We start from the raw sequence: 21,680 nt of genomic DNA on the forward strand, positions 1-21,680 counted from the left end.
GCCGTAGTTAACAAACAAACTATGTACACTACAGTGAGCACAGAAAGCATGACCGGTTCAATTGATCAACAAGAGTCAGGCAATGGGTTTAGCGCCTCAGTTTGAAGCCATAAAATATCCTGACGTGTGCTATTTAAGTTTGCTGAACAATGGGAAGTGAATTCTTTAGATCAGACAGCCTTGTGGGGGCCCCCTCCAAGGTGGGGTCCCGGGGCAAGTGCCCCTTTTGCCCCCCCATAAAGACATGTCTGCCCAGAAAAGCCTTGATCATTCATGGCAATGCCTGACATGGGGTATCTCCCCTCCCTAACACAGGACCTGGTGGCTCTCGTATCTACGAGAAGGGAGAAAGTCTTTTCATCTATAGTTACCTCCACTCGTGGTTCCTCAATCAGGTCTGATGTAACATATAGGATTCAACACATCAAGTCAGTCTGCGGGCTTTCCAATTGCAGGTATAAGCTCATCCCTGCCATTTAAAAGTTTTCCCTCCCACTATAGCCACACATCTTTGGCATAACGGTTGCAATAGTGTATGATGGATTACATTTTTTTTTAATTGGAGCATTGTGTTAATAATGTATAATCGTATTATGTTTATGTGTATTTAATCACATGTATGTAATTTTATGTGATGTTATTGTGAAATGTGCCCTTTTATGTTGTATATACAAAGCCGAAAGGCTGTAAGTATATTATCAAATAAATAAAATAAATACAAATATAGCCACATTTCCAGAGTCTTGGTGCAGAAGTCTGTACTGTGGGATTCAGACTCCTCATGGCTAAAGTGTTCTGTTGGGCCAGTGGTTGTGCTGCCTGTGGTTGCTGTGTATACACTGGTGCTTACAGTGTCTGCATCATGGGTTGTTGTGACTGCGCCGGTGCATTCTGTGCCAGCAGCATTTGTGGCATGTAGGCCAGTGGCTATGTGTGATCTTGGGCATAATAGTCAGTTTGCTCTATGTTGTATGCGGATGAGAATGCCATCCCTCTCTTTGGTGCTGGCGATTCTGTTACACACTGCCCCCACATACTCGGGCTATGTGTCCTGTCTTCCCACATGCCAACATTGAAACAGTGGTCCTAGCTAGTGATTCTGCCCCCCATTGAATCCTTCCCCTCCTTGCTGTGTGTAGTATCCTGCTCCTCTCCACCTCTTCCCTGTGGCCAATAGTTAGTGTCCACTCGTTCTGCAAAACCTCCCCCTACCATTTGCTGCTTATGCTGTGTATTTTGGGTAACCACTCCCTCTCCACTTGTTAACATTGCCCCTTCCATGAATACTTTGACATTCTTTCTGAACTATTTTTGCTTCTTCTTGTTTCCTTTCCTCTTGCTTCTTTTTTCCTTTCTCTTGCATCAGCCTACAATAATGTACAGTAGTCAATTGAATTTCCGAACACGGCTTCACCTCCACCCCCACTAATTTCTTCAATTGCTTCTGTACTTGCTCTGGTAGTCTATGGCTTAATATGTGGTAAAACAGACCTGCAGTTTTGTCCCATGTTTCACGATTCTCAAGGATGCCAGCGTTCTTGTATCTCCTGAATAAATTGAATTGGGTCTTCGTCCTCACGCATTTTGCTTGCCATAATCCTGCTTATGTCGCATGTGTCTGGTTATTGCACTATCAGGGCCTGCCATACGGCCACCCTACAGTTGTTTAAAGGCAATCTGTAAAGCTCCACATTTTGTGCCGTCACACCAGGATACCCTGCTTGCTTCCAAACATCGTCAGCACTCTCCCCAAGAACGGGAGTGAGCAAGCTCTTCATGTCACCCACTGCTAATGTTGTCCATGCCATCAATGTTTATAACTCATAAATCTGTTTTCCTGCTCCCGCAGTCATTGATGGCAATTTGCATCTTAAATTATCCTTGTCCATTTGTTGCCATGGTATATATTGTGGGGTTCCATGTCTTAAAATCGTGGCGAAAATGGCTGTGTATACAAAATATCATGGCAAAAATGCTGTGGTTTTGCCGCCACAATCATGTTAAGGATGCGGGGGACACTCCTGCAACCCCCAGACCCATTATAGCATTTAAGGGGAGCAGGGGACACCCCCGCAACCCCTGCTCCCCTTAAATGGTATAATGGGGTACACCTTTACCGGGTCAAACCACAGCATTCTTGCTGCAATTTTTTTTACCAGTGACATTTTTGCCGCAATTTTATTACCTATTGTGGTCGCCCTCCACCCTTTTCTCTGGTTTCCTTACGTCTTTCATTATCATAAATGCTACGGTCATGCAATCTCTCTTCCGCACTAGTAACGCTCTTAACCTCTGAGCGCACGGGGTAACCTGGTCTGCGCTGTGTGATTGCACCTTCTGGCACTTGGTGCCCCCTTCAGGTTCTAGCTTCTCTCTTTCTGTTTCCCCCTCTTTGTGCCATTGTGTCTCCTGCTCTGGGCTCTCTCCCTTGGAGGAGCAGCGTAAACTTCTCCTCCCTTTTTCATCATCGCTCTCCCCTTGTTCCTCGTCTGACCCCATTGTCCCTAAACTGTCATCACACTCTTTGTCCTCTTCACCCACGAAGCTCAGTCGTTTCAGCATATTTTTTCTTTGTTGTCCTCTCATTGACCTAGCCAGTGGGTCGCTTCCCTCTCTTGGCGGGATACCCTTGTGCTCCTGATTGCCTTAAGGGCAACAACACTCTCCTGCTTTGATATAGTGTCCCAATCCTCTGTTGTATTCCTGCTTCCCCATCTTCATCCAAAAGTTTGGGAACCCTCATTATGTCCTCCAATTCCCTAAGCCGTCTGTCCCTACATTCCTCTTTCCCGCTCCTGCTTTTTACCTCTTCCTTCCTTCTCTTTGCAGTGTCGTTATTTGATAATTCTCTCAATTTGTTGCCCTCTCCTCTGTTTCCTTCTGTTTTCTCCTCTTGTCCTTTTCTTCTCTCTCTTTCTCCTTTTCTACCCTTTCTAATTCCCTCCTCATCTGTTCCTGTTCCTTCCTCTCCCCTCGTGCTCTTCTCTTTGCTTGCTCCATTAGTTCTGCCATTTCTCTTTCTCCTTCCTCTATTCTCTTTTGTTCATCCTCTTCCTCCTTTTCCCTTTGCTTCTTAGCTTCTCCCTCTGGGTCTTTGAGCTCTGTTATACCCCTTCCGTCTAGTTTATGCAATTTTGGCCTCCCACCCACTTGTTCGGTGGGACTGCTGTCTCTTTTTCCTTCTTACATCTTTGAATTGCTTCCTCACCCCCATCAACTTTGCCTGTAGCTCGCTGTGCTCTTTACATTTGTCAGCCATAGGGCCTACTTTCTGATTCATTAGCTTAGCTCAATTAAATGCGTCTTCACTACTTTACGCAGGAGGGTAAGTGTAACCTCCTGCTGCTTTTAATTCACTGAGGGTGTAAAATTCCTGTCCTCCCGTCAGTGGGTCACTTGTCTGAGGAGGAGGTGGAGCCATGGGCGGTTCGAACCCCACGTCTTGCTGGCTGAGCATCCACTCTCTCTTGGGTGGGTCCACCTCCTTGTCCTCAGACATCTTCCATAGTTCCAATATCGGTAATCTGTTACTCAATTTCTTTCCTTTGTATGCAGCATGCAAGTATGTGGTCATGTGCTGCAGCACAGATTTTGAAAAACGACCTTCTGAAATGGCCTCGCCATTTTGACCTCTGTTTCGCAAGTCCATTCCATGCATATCTTCTCCTTATATCAAGGAAGGGACTTGCACTAATGTCTGAGAGGAGTGTCCCCAATGATTGCACGTCACCTTCTGACTGCCGATACTTACTTGACCTCAAAGTGGGATTTTTGTATATTTGGAATAATGCTGATCTTATTTTGACAGTTTTTGTCAACAAAAAATCGACTGCACAATCTTTTCACCAGCTTCTTCAGGTTCAACACCATCAATGAGGACTCATACCACAAGCCACCGACAATCTAACCTTCACCTTTAAAAGCCACTCCAAACCTCAAAGTGCTCCCAGAGCCCGACCCAATGGTACTACAATCTTTTCATTTACAAAATCTCAAACTCTTGAGCTAGCTGACCCTTCACTTTTCAATCATCACCTTGCACCACTACAAAACAACACCTTTTACCCTTTTCTTCACCAACATCTCTGTGCCCCACTGCGGGCCGACAACATCCTGCCAATGTGCTATGCCCTATTAACAACCTCCTTCTGACGTCATCAACCACTGTGCATGAAAAACATATGAGTGCACTCTCATACCACCACAATAATGAAAGGTACCCCAACAGCCCACTTAAATACCCCCTGACTGTCTTCCTGTTTTTATTCACAGGGGATCATCTGTTACACGTGCCTCCTTCGTCTCCACCGTAGCATAGGATAACCTATTCTTCTTAGTTTTTTATGCGTTTTTTTCTGTAATATTAAACAAGGTGCCATCTTCAGTAACCTCAGCTAATGCCTGGAAACAGGGATCATCTCATCTTGCTTAACCTCACTAATGCTTGGAAAAGGGGATCATCTTAAATAACAATAAATAACAACTCATAACACTTCCCTCACACTTTTTCACAACAATTCCCTCACCCCCTATATTTGCCAGATTGCCAGACTCATACTTACACTCCATGGATCCGCCGAAGCCCTCGGACACTGTCACTTCCACACCACCATCTGGTCTGCGTGGCGTCACACAGGGAGCGGGCACAAATTTCACAAGGAGGACTCCTGACAAACGTCTCAGTTCATGCGTAATTAACAATCCGGTCCTAGCGGGTCGCGACGCATCCCTTCAGGCACATGATGTGTAACAATAGTATGTCAGCGAGGGTATTGGCGAACCGTTCTCTGCTACCACTTGAAGTGAAGGGGTGGGAAAGCCCCTATCATAAAAGTAAGAAGTCTGGTTCAAGGGAAGTCCCCACACCCAAGAAACAGAAAGGTTAAAAAACTTGACAAAATCACTCCTTTATTAATGAGATCTCACAAAACAGAGATAGTACTGAGCATCTCAGGATTTCCAATGGTCTCGACTGGTTAGAGGTTTGTCAACAGTTTAAAAAGGGTTATGACATCATCGTGATGGTAGGAATGGGTTGTTGGGAGAGTGGGGTGAAACACATATTTGAGGGAAGTTACCTGATGTTAGAGGAGCTGGGGTTTCTTGTTCTGGGTTGTTCTGGTCCGAACTGTTCCAAACCAGATTTGCCCTTTTCTTCATCTGCCTCTCACTTCGGTCACCCGGTCGAGAGTCACCCTTGATGAAAGATTTAAGAAAGGAAAGAAAGGGGTAGAGCTAAGCAGGTCGGTGGGGCTTAGGTCACATGATCAAGATTCACTTATGATCCATTGGTTAGTACCTTTTGCGAAGACTATGAGAGAGTCGACAACCAAGCAAGACTATGGGGCTTGCCAAAATTGGTGGACACACCCCATGTGGACAATGTTCTGTGTGTCATTTGACAAAGCGAATAACAGCGATAGACATAGGATAGAACCTACCGTGGGAACGATCTTTCACAAATTGCAACACAACCAACGTCATGCCTCCTTGAAACTTGAGGAGAACCATCTCTGTTTCCGGAAGCACCTCAAAACCTTCCTCTTTGCTTCTGCTTTCTCTCCTCCTCTGCCCTGCTGAACTCCTGGCTGAAACGGCACTGGTTACCTGGCCACCCTCGGATCTCGGACCCAAGACCGCTCCCTCGCCAGTTGCACACCTGCACTGCCTCACTGGCAACTCCTGCACTTGGGGACTGCTTTCTGTATCCCTATAGTCCCCCACGAGCTTAGATCAGGTGACCAAGATCGATTTGCACCAACTACTCTTTGCCACGCATAGAAGGGACAACCTGCAAAATGCACATGTTGGCCGTTCACCTGCAGCAAGGAGAAAATGGAAAATTGTCATGTGGTTTGATTCCATATATGTGGCGATCCCCAGACAATTCTAATGTTGATCGTTCTCATGTAGCATGCACTACACACAACATTCTCATGTGAGCGTCCCTCATGTACTGGGGAGAACACCAAAAATTGTCATATTAGGGGCTCTCATGTAGCAGGGAGAACCCAAACAAGTATCATGTTGATGATTCTCCTGAGGTGTACATATCACAAAATAATGCTTATATCAGTGTCTCGCATGCAGCGGGAAAATCCCCAGAGTTTATGGGTCTTGTGTAGCAGGGAGATCCTGAAAAATCCTCAAGTTGGTGGCTCATTAATGACTGGCTCAGACTGTACACTGACAGGGGGCAGTTTAGGGATTCCAGGACTACTCTCAGAAGTGCGACTGGCCAAATGGAAAGCTTTACTGAACCGTGCAGAAGGCAGGGATGCTCACTTTCTCGTACTGACCTAATTTGTTGACAAAACAGCAGAGGGAAACCGATGATACCCAGAAAACGATTAAGCATAGCATTGGAACAGCTGTACTTCCCCACTCACACATCAAAAGAAAGTATAGCAGCAGAACTGGATGAAGGGCGGTATGTGCCAAACGTGCAAGAAACAGTGGCTGAGTTTATAGGAAATTGCATGGTTTGTCAGCAATTCTTGTCCGGTCACACATTGAAGACATTGAATGGAACCATACCTTGGCCAGAAGGGCCCTTCCAGCACTTGCATATCGACTATATCAACATGCAAGAAAGATATGCCTCCTATAGGTACCTCATTGTGGTCATCTGTCCATTTTCACGTTGGGTTGAGGCGGGACCCTGTGCTAAGCATGATACAAGATCAGCCACAAAAGATCAGCCAGCTTTTGGAGTAGGGAAGGTCGCAAGCAAGCATGAGTCATGTGAATGTCTCCTTTCCCACCAGAAGCAGGGTGTCTCGTGTCCCGTCCTAAATGGTGCTGATCAATGGCAGTGTATTAAAGTTCTGGCAGTCAGGACAAATGTTATTTTACTAGTTACTAATTGTTTCGGTTGTCCTGAGAAATGATGTAGTGCCACATGGGGAGGTGACGTGGTGGGATAGTATTAAACTATTTGGTCCAATTGAATTATACTAACATATGTTTAGCACTAAGGTCATGATGCACACCAGCCAATGAAGTGCCTGGGAAAACATTGAGAATGAGAATATGTCAAATTGCAAATGTTTCAATGACTTCTGACTATTGTGTTCTATGGTATAAAACTACTGACCACGGTGCATTCAGATTTCAGCTCATTTCAATCAAATTTGTTCCACTGTTCTGTTTGATTTGTGCTTGCCCAACTATAATGTACAGTGTTGCTTCTTGTCTGGTGTGTGCTCCTTTTTGGGTATGTGCTTCTTATGGTGTGAGCAGAGGACTCCTGACTACACACCCGCCAACCCTAGGGGTTAATTTGGAATCAGGACCGCTCTCTGGGGGCAGGTGAAGGGGACATCACCCAATGAGCAGTCATTGCCATATAGTCAATGCTCTGTCAATTGATGCACATGCCCGTGGACTTCAGGCCCAGACACTGACCTAGTGCCTCCCCCACTGCAAAAAAAAAGTACAACTGGAAGTACACATAGAATCCAGGGTTTGCAATAAAAGAATGCAGCAAGAAGTCTACAGACAACTCTACTGTCAAGATAGTGTTGACAAACCACACTCCTATTTAACCTGCAATGAGTAAGTTCATTCTCAAACACTGCCATCAAACTGACCAGGTTCAAGAGTGGTCTCAGTGCCAGAGTCAACGCCTGGGCTTGGCATCCAAACCAACTCTGTCACCTGAGCATTGATTTCTGGTTGACATTATGAGCTGGAGCAGTAATGGTGATTGGCATCCGAAGGGAGGGCTGCAGGTTAAGTCTTGTAAGTTCATTGCAGTCTTGTGCATGGTTGTACATCATATGGGATGGGAAAGATCTAATACCAAATGTATCCCAAGCTTCCCTTGGAACACAGTTTTCACACACAGTTTTCTTGCACAAAGTATAGGAGGTTAGATAGTGTTGGTCTTTGTCCTGGTTGATATAATTCCACACTTCAGATTTTTGTGGTGGACTAAAATATGTCCTACTATGCTATTCTGACTGCAAGGTTGTGCGGTGTTGGTGGAATTGCTTCCACACACTGATGTTTTGCACTTTCAAATCATATGGCCTGTGTTTAAAAGACACTGTAAACAAGCCAAAGAGTAGCTCTAGCTTTTTATCCCTTCTCTGTAACTGCGGAATTGTCCTTTTCATCATCGGTTTTAATGGCTTACAGAATCAAGTGTTGCACCCTGGACTCGTATTGGTCATTATCTTTGTCTAGCTCATCATAATCATCATTATTCCCAGACTCACTATATATGGACAATGGTTGAGATCAGAAACCCCCTATAGCTTCTCCTCTGTACTGTGTGTTATTTCTCCCGGCTCATCGTGTTCCTCTACACTTTGCATTGTTTCTCCTTGCACGTCATGCTCCTTTCTCCTTTCTCCTTTCTTTACACTGTGTGCTATTTCTCCTGGATTATCAGTTGAAGTACTTGCCCCATTATACCCCAGACATAGTGAGCTCAACCTCCTTTGACTGAAATACCTAAGCATGTACCACTTTTTCTTGTGGTGCATGTGCTTCTGAATGCAGGGTATACCTTCAATTAACCACACAATACTGGCATCCGTGGACCACTCAGCAGCTGTTGTGGCTGATGTAAAACACACTCTAGATGCATTCCCTGATCTCCCTGGCCCGGTTAGGGTATCCGGCCATGTTAACAATCAAGATTGTTATTTCTCCACCCACTGCAAAGAAATGTTACTGGGTGGATATCAGACATGGTGATCAATGTGATCCTCTCATCCCCAGTACTAGTAACCACTAGATGATAGTCTGTATCTTGCACACTCAGTTACAACCAGTCAATGTGTGATCCTGCATCCCAACTATTCTATGATGTTCTCTTCACAACTAGTAGTTTGTCTCATTTACCACAAAATGTCTGCACACTCATTTCCTGCAATTAAATGCATCTTATGCCCTGATACAGTTATTAGAATCTTTCTTCTAAACTACTGTTGTGTCTTGTCTGTTGCAAAATGTGTATACTCCCCGTTCCACCTTTCAATAAATATCCTGCCGCCTAAATGTCTATGCAACTTTATTTTCAATTTGAATCATCACAAATCTTCGCAACTACTGGTTTGTCTTGCTCATCACACCACGTTAGTACATTCAGTTTCATTGACTTCATGTGCATCTTGTTGCAAACAATTTTAAGAATGTTTCTTCACAGATAGCATTTTGGCTCATCAGAAATTGTCTCAACTACAATTTTGTCCTATCCTTCACAAAACTTTGGCATGCTCATATCCAGCCTGCAAACAATTCCAAGGAATCTAATGTTCTTAAAAGCTACTGTTTGGTCTCAGAGATGTTTGGCACACTCTGGTAAAGACAATTCAATGCTATCACATCTCCAAACAATTCTAAGGATTTTTCTTCACAACTAGTATTTTGTCTCAGCACAAACCTTTGCAACTGTATTTTTTGCCTCACCCATTGCAGAAATATGGCACACTCAGCTACAGCCACTGAATGCATATACTAGCCAAACATTTCCAATCATTCTTCTGCACAACTTCTTTTTGGTGCATCCATCAGAAAAAGAAGGCCCACTTAGTTACTGTATGTATGTCCTGCCCAGTGGTGTATGAGTGCATGGGCCCTCTCAACTTTACTCAACCTATGCCAGACTCTGCACCTTCACCAGAGTCCGCCCCTTCAACAAACTGTGTCAATGTTGTCCAAACTACACCCCTTCACCCCATTCTGGCTCCATAACATTATAAGGACATTTTAAACGTTGCAGGGATTAGAAAGGTATTGCTTCCTCTCTAATAATCCAAGCCTGTCATCTTCTATGTTATGTTAGTTGAACACGTGTTTTCAGATCTCTGCTGCCCAAGATTTGGATCAGGCAGTGTGTTCTACAATTGAGTGCACTAAAGGTAATTGTTATAGCTAATTGTCTACTTTTGGTTAGATCTAAAAACAATCATTTAGAGGAAGCAATATGAACCTAAGCTGTCTGCCAACTGGACAGAAGTGGGAGAAGGTTGGAACGAGGAATTTTGGTTTCAATGCTAATATCTGGTTTCTCTCACAAATGGCCCGCTGTAACTCTATGCGAAGCACCTAGACTGGTCTGCAATATAAATGCACCATAACTAAATGTCTACATCCGGTCTTGTCAAAGGGTAAAGTTTTTTTAATTAAATATATGCAAGTGGTACAGGCACATCTTATAAAAATGTTGAATACAAATAACTCAAGCCCCTTCTCATGGTTACAACACTGGTGTTAGCAGGGGGCAAAGTGGAAATAAGTCAAGTTTCCTGCTTCAGACAATGTGCCTCCAATCCCTGGAACGCCATTAAAATATGGCAAAATCACAAGTGAAGTTTGTCAACTCTGCCTGGCCATAAACACCTCAGTAGAGTAAAGACAGTTGGAGAGGGTCTTGGAATCTTTGGCTGTGTATTCTCATGGTGGGGTGGAGTAATGGAGAAGGGCGACCCTGAACATTCATGTGTGGGAAGCAACAGTATGTCTCATAGCTGCACAATACAGGTACCTTTCATACCAAATGAAGTGGTACATACTGTTTACATCATTGCTGTTTGTGAAATTGTTCAAAAAACCCAACCCTCCAAGAGTAGAATCGAGCAATGGATCGAGCGTTCCAGCACAATATTACCTTTGTGTGTGTGGTTTAGGCTATTGGTTGTGCCAGCTTGAGTGTAAGGTAAATTAAAATGTTTGTTAACTCCGTAGAGTTGGTTGCACTGTACAATACATAGGAACATTTTTAGATTTGTGGGTATAGAAATAGACCTTCTGCTGTCCTTCGAAGTTTTGTTTCACAGTAAAAGTCCTACCTTATATTTCGAATAACTAATGTAAAGGATACTTATAACATCGCAGTGATGTATTGTGTGACATACTTTCTAGATAGTTCCCTGGTAGTACTGAGCGTGTAGCAGAATGTCATCAACGACACATGATAAACCCAGCAAGGATGCCATTTGCCTGCTTAGCACTGAGCAGCTTTTGTAAAGATGGCCGAATGGATAGCTTTACGGGGCACCTTTACAGGCGAGAATTGAGTAACTCTACAGTTACTACTTTTTGGAGGTGGCGCCTTGCATCCAGTCTTCATTGCAGCACTGTATCTACCCGAGTATATCATGGAGCGTAGTGGGGCAAAGTGAAGTGGTCTGCCATGGTAGTGTGTTGGAGATGGCCAGAAATGAGTAACTCTACAGTTACTACTTTTCGGAGGTGGTGCCTTGCATCCAGTCTTCGTTACAGCACTATATCAACCCCAGTACACCGCGGAGTGAAGCGAAGTGAGGCAGAGTGGAGTGGTTTGCCGTGGTAGTGTGCAGGAGACAGCGAGAATTGAGTAACTCTACAGTAAGCACTCTTGCTTTTCATTTCTTTTTTGCTATAGCTCTGCTTTGTGAAAGAGGGTTTATTTGGCAGTACTAGATCATTGTCATTGGAACAGTGCTTTTTGTTCGCACTCTGGGGCTGAGCACGTCGGCTCAAACGTCACACAGCATGCGCTAGGCGAGGCAAAACACATGCAATCTCACAGGCAGTCAAGAAACCAAAGAGCCCAATCCCGCCCTCTCTGGCAATCAACATAGACGACGAGTCCATTGACGGGTTCTTACAAACTACGACTTGTAATGATGCCACAACTACTTCCATGAAAATTACGAACTTCTTTTCACCTGCAGCTGGGACACGGGCAAAACATATGACTATTATTCAAATACCGAATAAGGCTAGTTCTCCATTATCGTCCCACAACATAGACAATAACAATTCTCTTTTAAACCTCTGCTTACATTTCCAAAGTGAATCTTTAGGAGGAGATGCTAATGTTGAGACTATCATGCAAGAATTCATTCCCAGCACAAACCTGACGGCAAGCCCTGACCTTGAACGGCTTGCAGTGGCTCTGGAAACCGAGCTTGATATAAGTAGCATGGACACTTGTGCTTCTTTCTTAACTAATGAGTCGCTACATCATGAACCTACTTTTAACCCACGTTTTAACACAGTAGAAGTCACCATAGTTGCAATATTTGGTCTTTGCTCAACCCTGCTCAGTGAGCAACAAGTAATTAAACATATACTTGCCAGGGCAGTGGACACATTCTTGACCAATAGTGAAAACTCTGAACTAAAGGAGTCTATAAACCATCCTGTTTACGAATTAGAAATTCAAGATGGGAGCTTGCTAGCGATTCTATCATGATGAGTACGTAGTCCCCCTTCCGTGCTTGTTTTTTCTCCATCACAAGAAGCCGCAACCAACAACGTGCATGCGAAGGACACTGAAATTCAGCAAATAAATTGCTCACAATAATGCCGGAGTGTACAACTACTGGCTAGAATAAGAAAACGGGGTTGCAGCATAATAAAAGAAAGAAAAACAGGAAGAAGGCACCTATAACTGCATGTTCTAGACCTCCGATAAGGCCTGGCGGTGATTGCCAACCTCGTCCCTTTGAACACCGAGTTCTGCACAACACCTATGGCAAAGGTAACCATGCAAAAGCCAACAAACTTTACAACTAAGTGCATTGAGGGGAAAACTGGTATGTTGGATAAGAGGTGTCGACCTACATATCCTCTGTTATGGACACAACACCATTGCCAGTGAAAGCAACCTCTTTGCTATTGTCCAGCAGCTCAAAACACAATGTTGAAACACAATGTGAAACTAGACTGGTAAATGTCATAGCAAAATCAACTACTCTTTTGTTGCCTAGCAGCTTAAAACAAAATTCAGGAACATAATGTGACACAAGACTTGCAGCCTGCATAGAAAGTGCAGCCTCTGTTGCGAGTTATGAATTGCAAACACAACAGCCCACTGAGAGTATTGACTCTCAGTGTGATCCCCTATACTCTATGGAAGGGAAACAAGCTTGCAATGCTCAAAGGTTGAATGATGTCACTGACATAGTGAGAGTCCATCATTACAGACACTGCTTTCATGGAACACCAGAGGATACTGATCATTCACTGTGCATCCAGAAGGGTTAAATACCATTATTTCAGTAGATATGTTCCTACTACAGGAGACCTGACCATTCACTGTGCATCCAGAAGGGTTAAATACCATTATTCAGTAGATATGTTCCTACTACAGGAGACCTGGCTGTCTACAACTTTTGTACTTGACGGTTATCAGATATTTACACAAATTGCAACCAAGTCGACTGAAGGACGACCAAAGGGGTGCCTGCGCATTGGTTTAAAAACCTGTTATGAGGCATATAGTTATGATACAGCATCTGTTTCTTCGCATTGTTTGGAAGGTGTAGTTATTAACTTTCCTTCTGTTGGTAGAACTACCCTTGTCTTCGATCTCTATGGTCTTCCGGGCAGTAATCACTCAACAGAACATTTCTCCAAAATATTTGAAGTTTTGCATCATTAGTTTCTAACACACCCTGCAGGCAGTATCATTTTTGCTGGTGATTTCAATGCCCGTTGTATCGGTATTGAAGATGAATTATTGTTAGAAGCTTTGCATGACAAATACTGTACGGGGCAGCTTGGCAAGGGCTCAAAATGGTCTGAGATGCTGCTGAGCTATGGCTTAGAACCCCTTCTTATCGCGAGATCTCTGTACTTTGGTTACCAAGTTCTAGATAAATCCAACTACTTTCAGTGATCATGCTTTTTTACAGGTTACCTTTTGTTTACAGGTTTGCCAAAAGTGGCTGCCTCATTATCATTGGCAGCCTGCAAACTACAAAGCCACCAATTAATGTGGACGAAGGCTAACATAGAAAAAATAAATGTAATAGCATTTGTGAGTCTGTACACATTAGTGGAACTACTGCAGAAAGCTGAAGGGGATATGCATGCCTTGTTGGCTATATTATGGTCTCTGGCCTCCTGTAGGAGACTCCTGCTAACACAATTGAAAGGCCTGTTGCCAACATTTGACATAGCTATATATAGACGAAAGGCAACTTTACAACATGCCATTGCTGATTTCAAAAGAGATGCCTCCATAGCTCTTATAGACAAAATATAAAAACTGACTGAGATTGCATAAGGCTAGTGTGTGTAATGCCAACTGGAAGATGGTGTATGTGTTAATCAAGACACCCGATGGTTGGACATTCTGGCATTTATATCATTGCCATCTTTTGGCTAAATCCCCTGAAGAGCTTGGTGGCATATCTGAGCCTTGTCTCAGGAGGATATCTCTGGGGCAACGTGCTCGCCTTGGAAGCAAGACAATACTGAGCAGCAAAGGTTCGATCCCCGGATCCGCGCTTAGAAACCTCTGGGTATTAAGTGCGTTATAAATAACCTATTATATCATATCATAGCACACTTTGGTGGCTCATATTAAATCATTATACTATGAACCTTGCTATCCTAGCACAGAGGTTGTGTCGCATATACAGGCTGCCAGATTAGGGGATGCACAGATCGACATTCTTGATATAACTAACATCATTACTAAATTCAAGGCATCCAGAGCTCCTGGTCCTGGTGGACTGGCCAATGCCTTCCTGAAGCTCAATCCGAACTATTGGGGTGATCTATTACTGCATATGTTTAATGAGATCATCAGAATGGGCATGGTTCCTAGCAGTTGGAAATGTTCTATATTTATTCCTGTGCACAAAAAAGGTTGTTAAACTGAACCTACTAACTTTTGACTGCTCGCCATGGTCAACACAAGCAGTAAAATATTTCTGACTATTCTTTTGCAACTGCTCAGTTAATGGGCAGAAACAGAAAAGTTATTGAAGCCCCAAATGATCAGTTATAGAAAAGAGCGCATCACCACTCAGGCCATGTGGGCTCTACAGCCTCTGTCCTCAGACGTATCACATGGAAATGATAGTGGACTATACCTGTTCTTTGTGGATCTGCTGCATTAGATCAAGTTGCTTCATTCCAACATGCAGGTGGTAGTTAGGCTTGCCCATGAAGGTTCAGTATCGGGCGGGAAATTACAAGAAAGGGCTCAAGCAGGGGTGCTTACTTGCACCACTCTTTTTCAATTTATACGTGGCCGACATGGAAAACATTGTGTCCAGATGCTGAAATGTTCCACCGAATCTGGAGGGGGGGCCTCCTTGAGATGGATTTCCTTTGCAGATGATACAGTTCTTCTTGATAGGACCCCCTTGGGCCTACAACGTTCGCGGAAATTCTTGTGCACATATGCAGTGGCTAATCACCTGAGAATTAACCAAAATAAAACAAAGATACTCTAAAATCTTGGGAAAAGAAGGCGCCCGCACCCATAAAGTTGGTACATGGGCAGGAAGCAGTTACAAATTGTGGATCAGTACCTGTACTTAGGTCTCCATTTCTATAGTGCCCCTACTACACAACAATATTAGAACTATATTTCCCTCAAAGTCATGCACAAAGGTTATATCAAAATTTATATTACAAATGTTGGAGGGGGATCCATTGAGTGGTTTCTTGAGGTTTACAAGAAGACTGTAGTACCCTGCATAATGTATGGCCTGGAAACGCTCAAAAGTGGACAAGTTACTTGGCTTAAAAAGATTGAGGGCAAGCTTTTAAGGACCCTATTTGGCCTACCTTCTTCAATACCACTTGAAGCCTTGGAACTACCCTATGGAAGCTGGCTAGCTGCAAGCTGCTGGGGAAGATGCTACTGGTGAAAGACTGTAACGATTCAATGCTTGCTCGGTTCGTAGCACACTCTTGATGGAAAGGCAATGATGCTCAAGCAGATTTGGTAAACACATTTGTAAAACATCTAGAAGCCATTGGTTTGGAGTATGGTGATTTGTTTGAAGTTAGTCATTTCCATTGTAGACTAAAAAATAAATCACTCGCATGGGACCGTGTTATCTCAATTGAGTACTTAACAACTAAGATACGGTATACGTACTATACAGTATACCTACTATCCTAGGCAAGGTTTCCAGAATATATAACCCTGTAGTTATCTCACTAAACTCTAACGACAAACTGAGACATTTCATATTGTATTTACGTTTTAACTTGCTCCCAGTATTGGAATCCACGGCACTTGGACCAACATTCTGCAAGAGCAGAAATTATGCCGCTTCTGCAATAGTACGGTGGAATCATGCCGACACATACTTACTGATTGTGCTTGTCTGAAAGCGCTTTACCTAAAGGTTATAGTAACTTCTGCTCCATAGAGAGAGTTAGTTCTGATAAATTTTGGCCTACCAACTTTTCTGCTGAGTCACTTGTAATAGCCACTGCATTTATGCACGTATGGGAATGTATTCTTCTGAAACAGCCGTGTGAATAGTCATTTTGCGGTAGGTATGGCAAGGTCAATTGAGAAAATAATTATTTTGTGTACTCTACATATTGCATTTTGTATTACGTCTTATATGGAAGTTTGGAATTCAAGTTGTTGATTAACGGTTTGTATTATTTTGTTGATGTTTAAATTGTCTTATCAATTGTTTTCTAGCACTTTTTATGGGTTTTTGTATGTATGCAAATGGCTGGGATTTTTGCCAAATACATTAAATAAAAAGATCCTTTACTTTTCTGAAGGGAAATCCATCATTTTTGCAACCATTTAAAAATCCATGTCGTGTATTTGAATATATAAGTGATTGCTTAACACAGTGTATGTGTGTATTGATTAGAAAGATCTCCAAAGATAATGTGAAGTGGCACCAATAAAACCAATGAGGATTTGGATGTTTTGCATATTAAAGAACATTTTGGAAAGAATGACCAAAGAGCTGTCATATATGTCTGTGAGCGTTGTATGACTGAATCACTAAATACCTAAAGCACGCTGGGTTTGGTACATGCTTTTTTTGTTTTTTAAAACAAAAATCACCCTAACAATTTAGCTTTTGTAAATATCATGCATATATACAGGTTTGGCCATCAAACACTTTTGCGGTCAGAGTGGAATGACTACTAACAGCTCAAAATTACTCACAATGTTCTCCGTCAGCCAGACTTGGAATAACAAAATTGGCTTTATATTTAAAAAATGTCAACCATTACATTGAAAATAAACTGCTATAAAATGCCACCGTAGGGCTGGGCCTTGTAGGCCTTGTTGTAAATACGTTAGTGGTCCTGCCTACAAACGCTTCTCATAATGTTTCTTCACTAATAGTATTTAATCTGTTGGCAAATCTTTGCAACTTCTATTTTATCTCATCCTTCACAAATAAATAGCACATTCAAATGCTGCTGCCAAACAAGTAGAAGATTTTTTTCTCAACGACTACTACTTTTTCTCATCTATCACCAAACATTGGCACACTCAGTTAAAGATAATTAATGCTTAGCAGCTCTACAAACAATTGTAATGATTTTCTTTGCAACTAGTATTTTGTTTCATCATGTTGCAGCTACTGTTTTGTCTTTTCTTCACAAAAATGCTGTGTCCAAACAATTCTGCAATTATTTTTTCGAAAAGGTTGCCCCTTTAAGTAGACGCTGCTGAATTTATGTCCTGCCACGAAACAATTCCATGGATTTTTATTTGCATCCAGTATTTTGTCTCATCACAAATCTCTTGTGACCACCTCCATCATGGGGTCAATAGACTACTGCAATGGAATCTATCTTGGCCAGCCAGAGGCGCTATTTCAGCACCTCCAGACCCTTCAGAATGCAACATCTAGGCTTGCCCTGAACGCTGCCTGCCAGGCAATGTCATTCCTATGATCTTCTTCAGCGCCTTCATTGGCTGCCCATAAAAAGCTGGGCGAACTTCAAGATTTTATGTATGATTCACTGCGCCATTCACTCTGCTGGAGCTGGATTTCTTCAAGCTAACCTCTCTCTTTACAAACCTAAGAGATCTCTCTGCACATCCAACCATTTGCTGTTGTCTGTCCCCCGCTTCTGACGTGCTCATGCAGGGGGCAGATCATTCTCTGTGATGGCCCCGTCTTTGTGGAATGCCCTCCCTTTTCACATATGGAACATTCATGTCCTAGCCATCTTTCGTAAACAGCTCAAAACATTGTTGTTTTAATGCGGATGCCGTCTTATCCTCTCTGGTTTTCAGCGCCATGATGCCACCCGGTCTTTGTTGCGCTTTACAAATATACAATATACAACTACTATTAAGAAAGGTTGGCACACTCACTTTCAGTCACTAAAAGCATATTCTCCCTAAAAGCTATTCTAAAGAATTGTCTTTTCAACTAGTACTGTTTCACATCATAAATAAATGAAACTACTATTTAGTCATGTCCATCACAAAATATTGACACACTCAGTTACAGCCACTCAGCGTATATCCTGCCGCCAAACAATTTTAAAGATCTGTCTTTACAACAGGCATTTTGACATAGCTCAAATCTTCACTGCTACTATGTTGTCTCATCCACCCCACATGTTCCATTGAAAGCCACTGAATGTATATTCTGGCTCCAAACCATTCTCAGGTGTTTGCCTTCGAAGTACTTTTTTGCCTCATTCTCCACAAAAGATGGCACACTCTCTAACAGCTATCAAATTCGATTTCCTGCCTGCCGCCAACCAATTTTGGGATTTTCTTCTCAGCCCCTAGTGGCAGACGAGAAATGTACGATTGTGTACCTCATGCAACAGATTATCTACCTCTACCAGTATGTATTCATGGGATTTATATGCACACACCAAGCTAGGAAGCAACAGAGCACAATGTGTAGGGGTTGCACCAACAGGGTTACAAGTCAGGGTTCAGCTGTAACAGATGAGCTGAGATATCTAGGTGGAGTGTTGGAGTTCAAAGCGGGATAATTAGGATTGAGTAGAGTGATCAGTAATTGGCAAGATGTTCTTTGAAGACGAGGGGATTCAGGTCCTCCAGGAATTGCAGGATTGTGACGGTCAGTCAAAAAAAGATGCCTAGCTTACTTTAATTTCCTCCATCTCCTTCAACTGAATCATATTTTAATTTTTAAATTCTCCTTCAACTAAATCTTATTTAAATGTTCAAAATTTCCCTCAGCTTCTCTGGCAACCACCTGCCTCTGCCTACATTGTTGATCACAAATCTGAACCGTGCATGCCCTAAAGCCCAAACTCAGTTGAACTACTTGGTTTGAACCGCAAATGAAGTTTGGGAATGTTCGGCTATTTACTAACCAATATTCAAGGGATTCAGAATTCATACAATTGAGTTCACCCAGACTTCCAGTAGCAAGGGATCAACATAACATGCTCGCTTTCGGTGCATATCACTCTGTGTATCCTTTTCTCTTGCACTACGTAGCCTTGAAACATATCATGACCAAAAAGTTGCTTGCTGAGCAGGAGGGAAGCTCCAAACAGATTATCCAGAGAGGAACCCCACAAGATTATCATAGTGTGTTACTACAAATTCGGTAAAATATGAATCATATAAAAATAACATATATACATGGTTGCAAGAGGGGCCTAGGCCAATGCTTTATTTGAATACATTATTCTAGCCAATAATAGAGGAACGTTCATTCACTTAGATACACAAATCAAAACTGTGCAATAACAGATGTACATATGGGAGACATTACATAAGGCATAAATAAGTAAATAGTGCTGGGTATCACCCCTACAGAATTATGTGGGCATTGGAAGAATACATAGAAGTTTACAGATTTCAACAACACAATCTTTTGAGGAGCACAATCCTGAGATGTTTTATGAATGTGGATATTTTGATCAAATGTGCCAAGCCTGATTTGAATTAAATCCTCTAAGATATATAAAAACGGAAGAGGTGATTTTCAATGGAAAGTGATGTTATACAAGTATTTCAAGAAATAAATGCATGAATGTGTAAAACCTACTAACAAAAAGTACCGGTTCCCAGAACGGGTGCTGTGGACAGACATGAAATCAATGATCCTGTAGGTTGCTGTTCCAATTCACTTATCACTTGATGTGCTTTGCACTCTGTAGTAAACTGCACTGAGAATGGGTGTCTTTGGCTGGCTAACACAAGCCTGGAGCAGACGTTTGGGGGAGGCGAGAGTTGGTGTGCTGCTGTATACTGCGACGTCCTGTGCTCTCTCCCCACCTGTTGCCTCACCCTGGCATGGTGCAGTTCATTGCGGTGCATTGATTGTAGATGTCCCAGAAACCGTGCATTCTACAGTTGAGGACCGGACCTTCTACGACCACATTGATGTTTCGCCGATTTCAGGCAACCGTCTCTTGTGCGAAGGTGCTGGAATCTGCGGAAAGGGATGGGTTGTCCAAATGTCATGTAGACTGTAATGTCCGCACGGTCCTAACAGGTAACTATGCAAAATTTGGTGCAGATTGGTGAAAAGGTATGGAATTGTATAAGGAACAATGCTTTGCCAAGCCACAAACCCAGCCACAAACCCACACATTTTCACTTTTATAAATATAGATAGATGAAACAGAGAATAAAGAAAGGAAGCACCAAAAATGCTTACATGAGAAACATGATTGTGTGGCTGGTAGAGTATACAGATTTATCAAAGGATTTGAGGATCTGAGAAATGTCTTAATGGCAACAGATGGCACTATGCAACCACCCACCTCAAACAGAGGATTCTGATAGTGCAAGTAGTTTGACATGTGAGGAGTTTGCCGGTGAATGAGAAGCAGCACTACTGAGGGTAACATTGGAAACATTTGGTGCCTTGAAACACCATTTTTAAAATGGGCGCCTTACAAATATCCAATAAATTAAAATAAATAAAATGGGTATCGTGTTGCACAGTCAACGATCACAAGGATGTATCTGGTTCCAGATTTGGACGGTTCCAAAGGGCCACTACATCCATTCCAATGCAATGAAATGGCACCTCTATGATGGCCTCTATGATGGCCGCAGAGGTGCTTGGGGTACATAATGTCACGGCACCTGTGGGTTCTTGCACAGAGGTAGCACAAACTCCTGCCTTCCCGGGAGGTCTTGGCGTCTGGACTTTAATGGGACACAGAACAGCTGTAACCTTTCTGGGCAAAGGGGGTAAGGGTCAGTTGACTTTGGATGATAGGGTGGAGTTAGGGTAACCGGACAGAGGATTAGGGAGAGGTTTATGGTAATTCAGGGTAATGCTCCTCGATTCCTTGATACATGCACACTCACACATACATATTGTGGTTGTACACAGGCATTCACTTTGTTCTTTTGTTGTTAGGTAAACCTTGGTTTGGTTCAACTCTTGTGCAAAGCTATTTTCCTTGCATTACCTCATGCAAGGTACATTGGTGTATTTAGTTGCATTACCTCATGCAAGCTACATTGGTGTACATAGAACTACCCTGCATAACTCTCATGCAAGGCACAGCACTGTATATGACTGATTACAGAGTATGCAAATACAGCATTATGAATCAACTACTACTTAGCCATCGGCGTGTGCTGCCGTTTTCACTGTTTCATGTATAACACATGTTGTCCATAGTATGCTTGCTTTCTGGCGAGCGAACACTGAAAAAAGAAAGACAATGTTAGCTAAGCCACTTCAGAGTTGCACTACGATGTCCTTTTTACATGTTAGACTGATTAGGTTAGTTGGGTGGGTCAGTGCGAACATCTGCTGATTAGTTTGAGCAACTGAGGATAACGTTCTGATTACTCTATCACAAAGGTGGCGTTCGCCGCGTTACACATTGGATTCGTTTTTTCGATAACTGCGAAATGACCACAGCCGTGTTTCTTATCTCATACATTCCGACCCACCTGGGAGCGAGATTTCGTCCGAAAAATCGGGAGACAACATTTTTGCCATAGGAATGAATTGGGCAAAGATGTATTTTCG

This window comes from Ambystoma mexicanum, chromosome 6p, assembly GCF_040938575.1.
Source record: "Ambystoma mexicanum isolate Mex_15411 chromosome 6p, UKY_AmexF1_1, whole genome shotgun sequence".
NCBI classification, from domain to species: Eukaryota; Metazoa; Chordata; class Amphibia; order Caudata; family Ambystomatidae; genus Ambystoma; species Ambystoma mexicanum.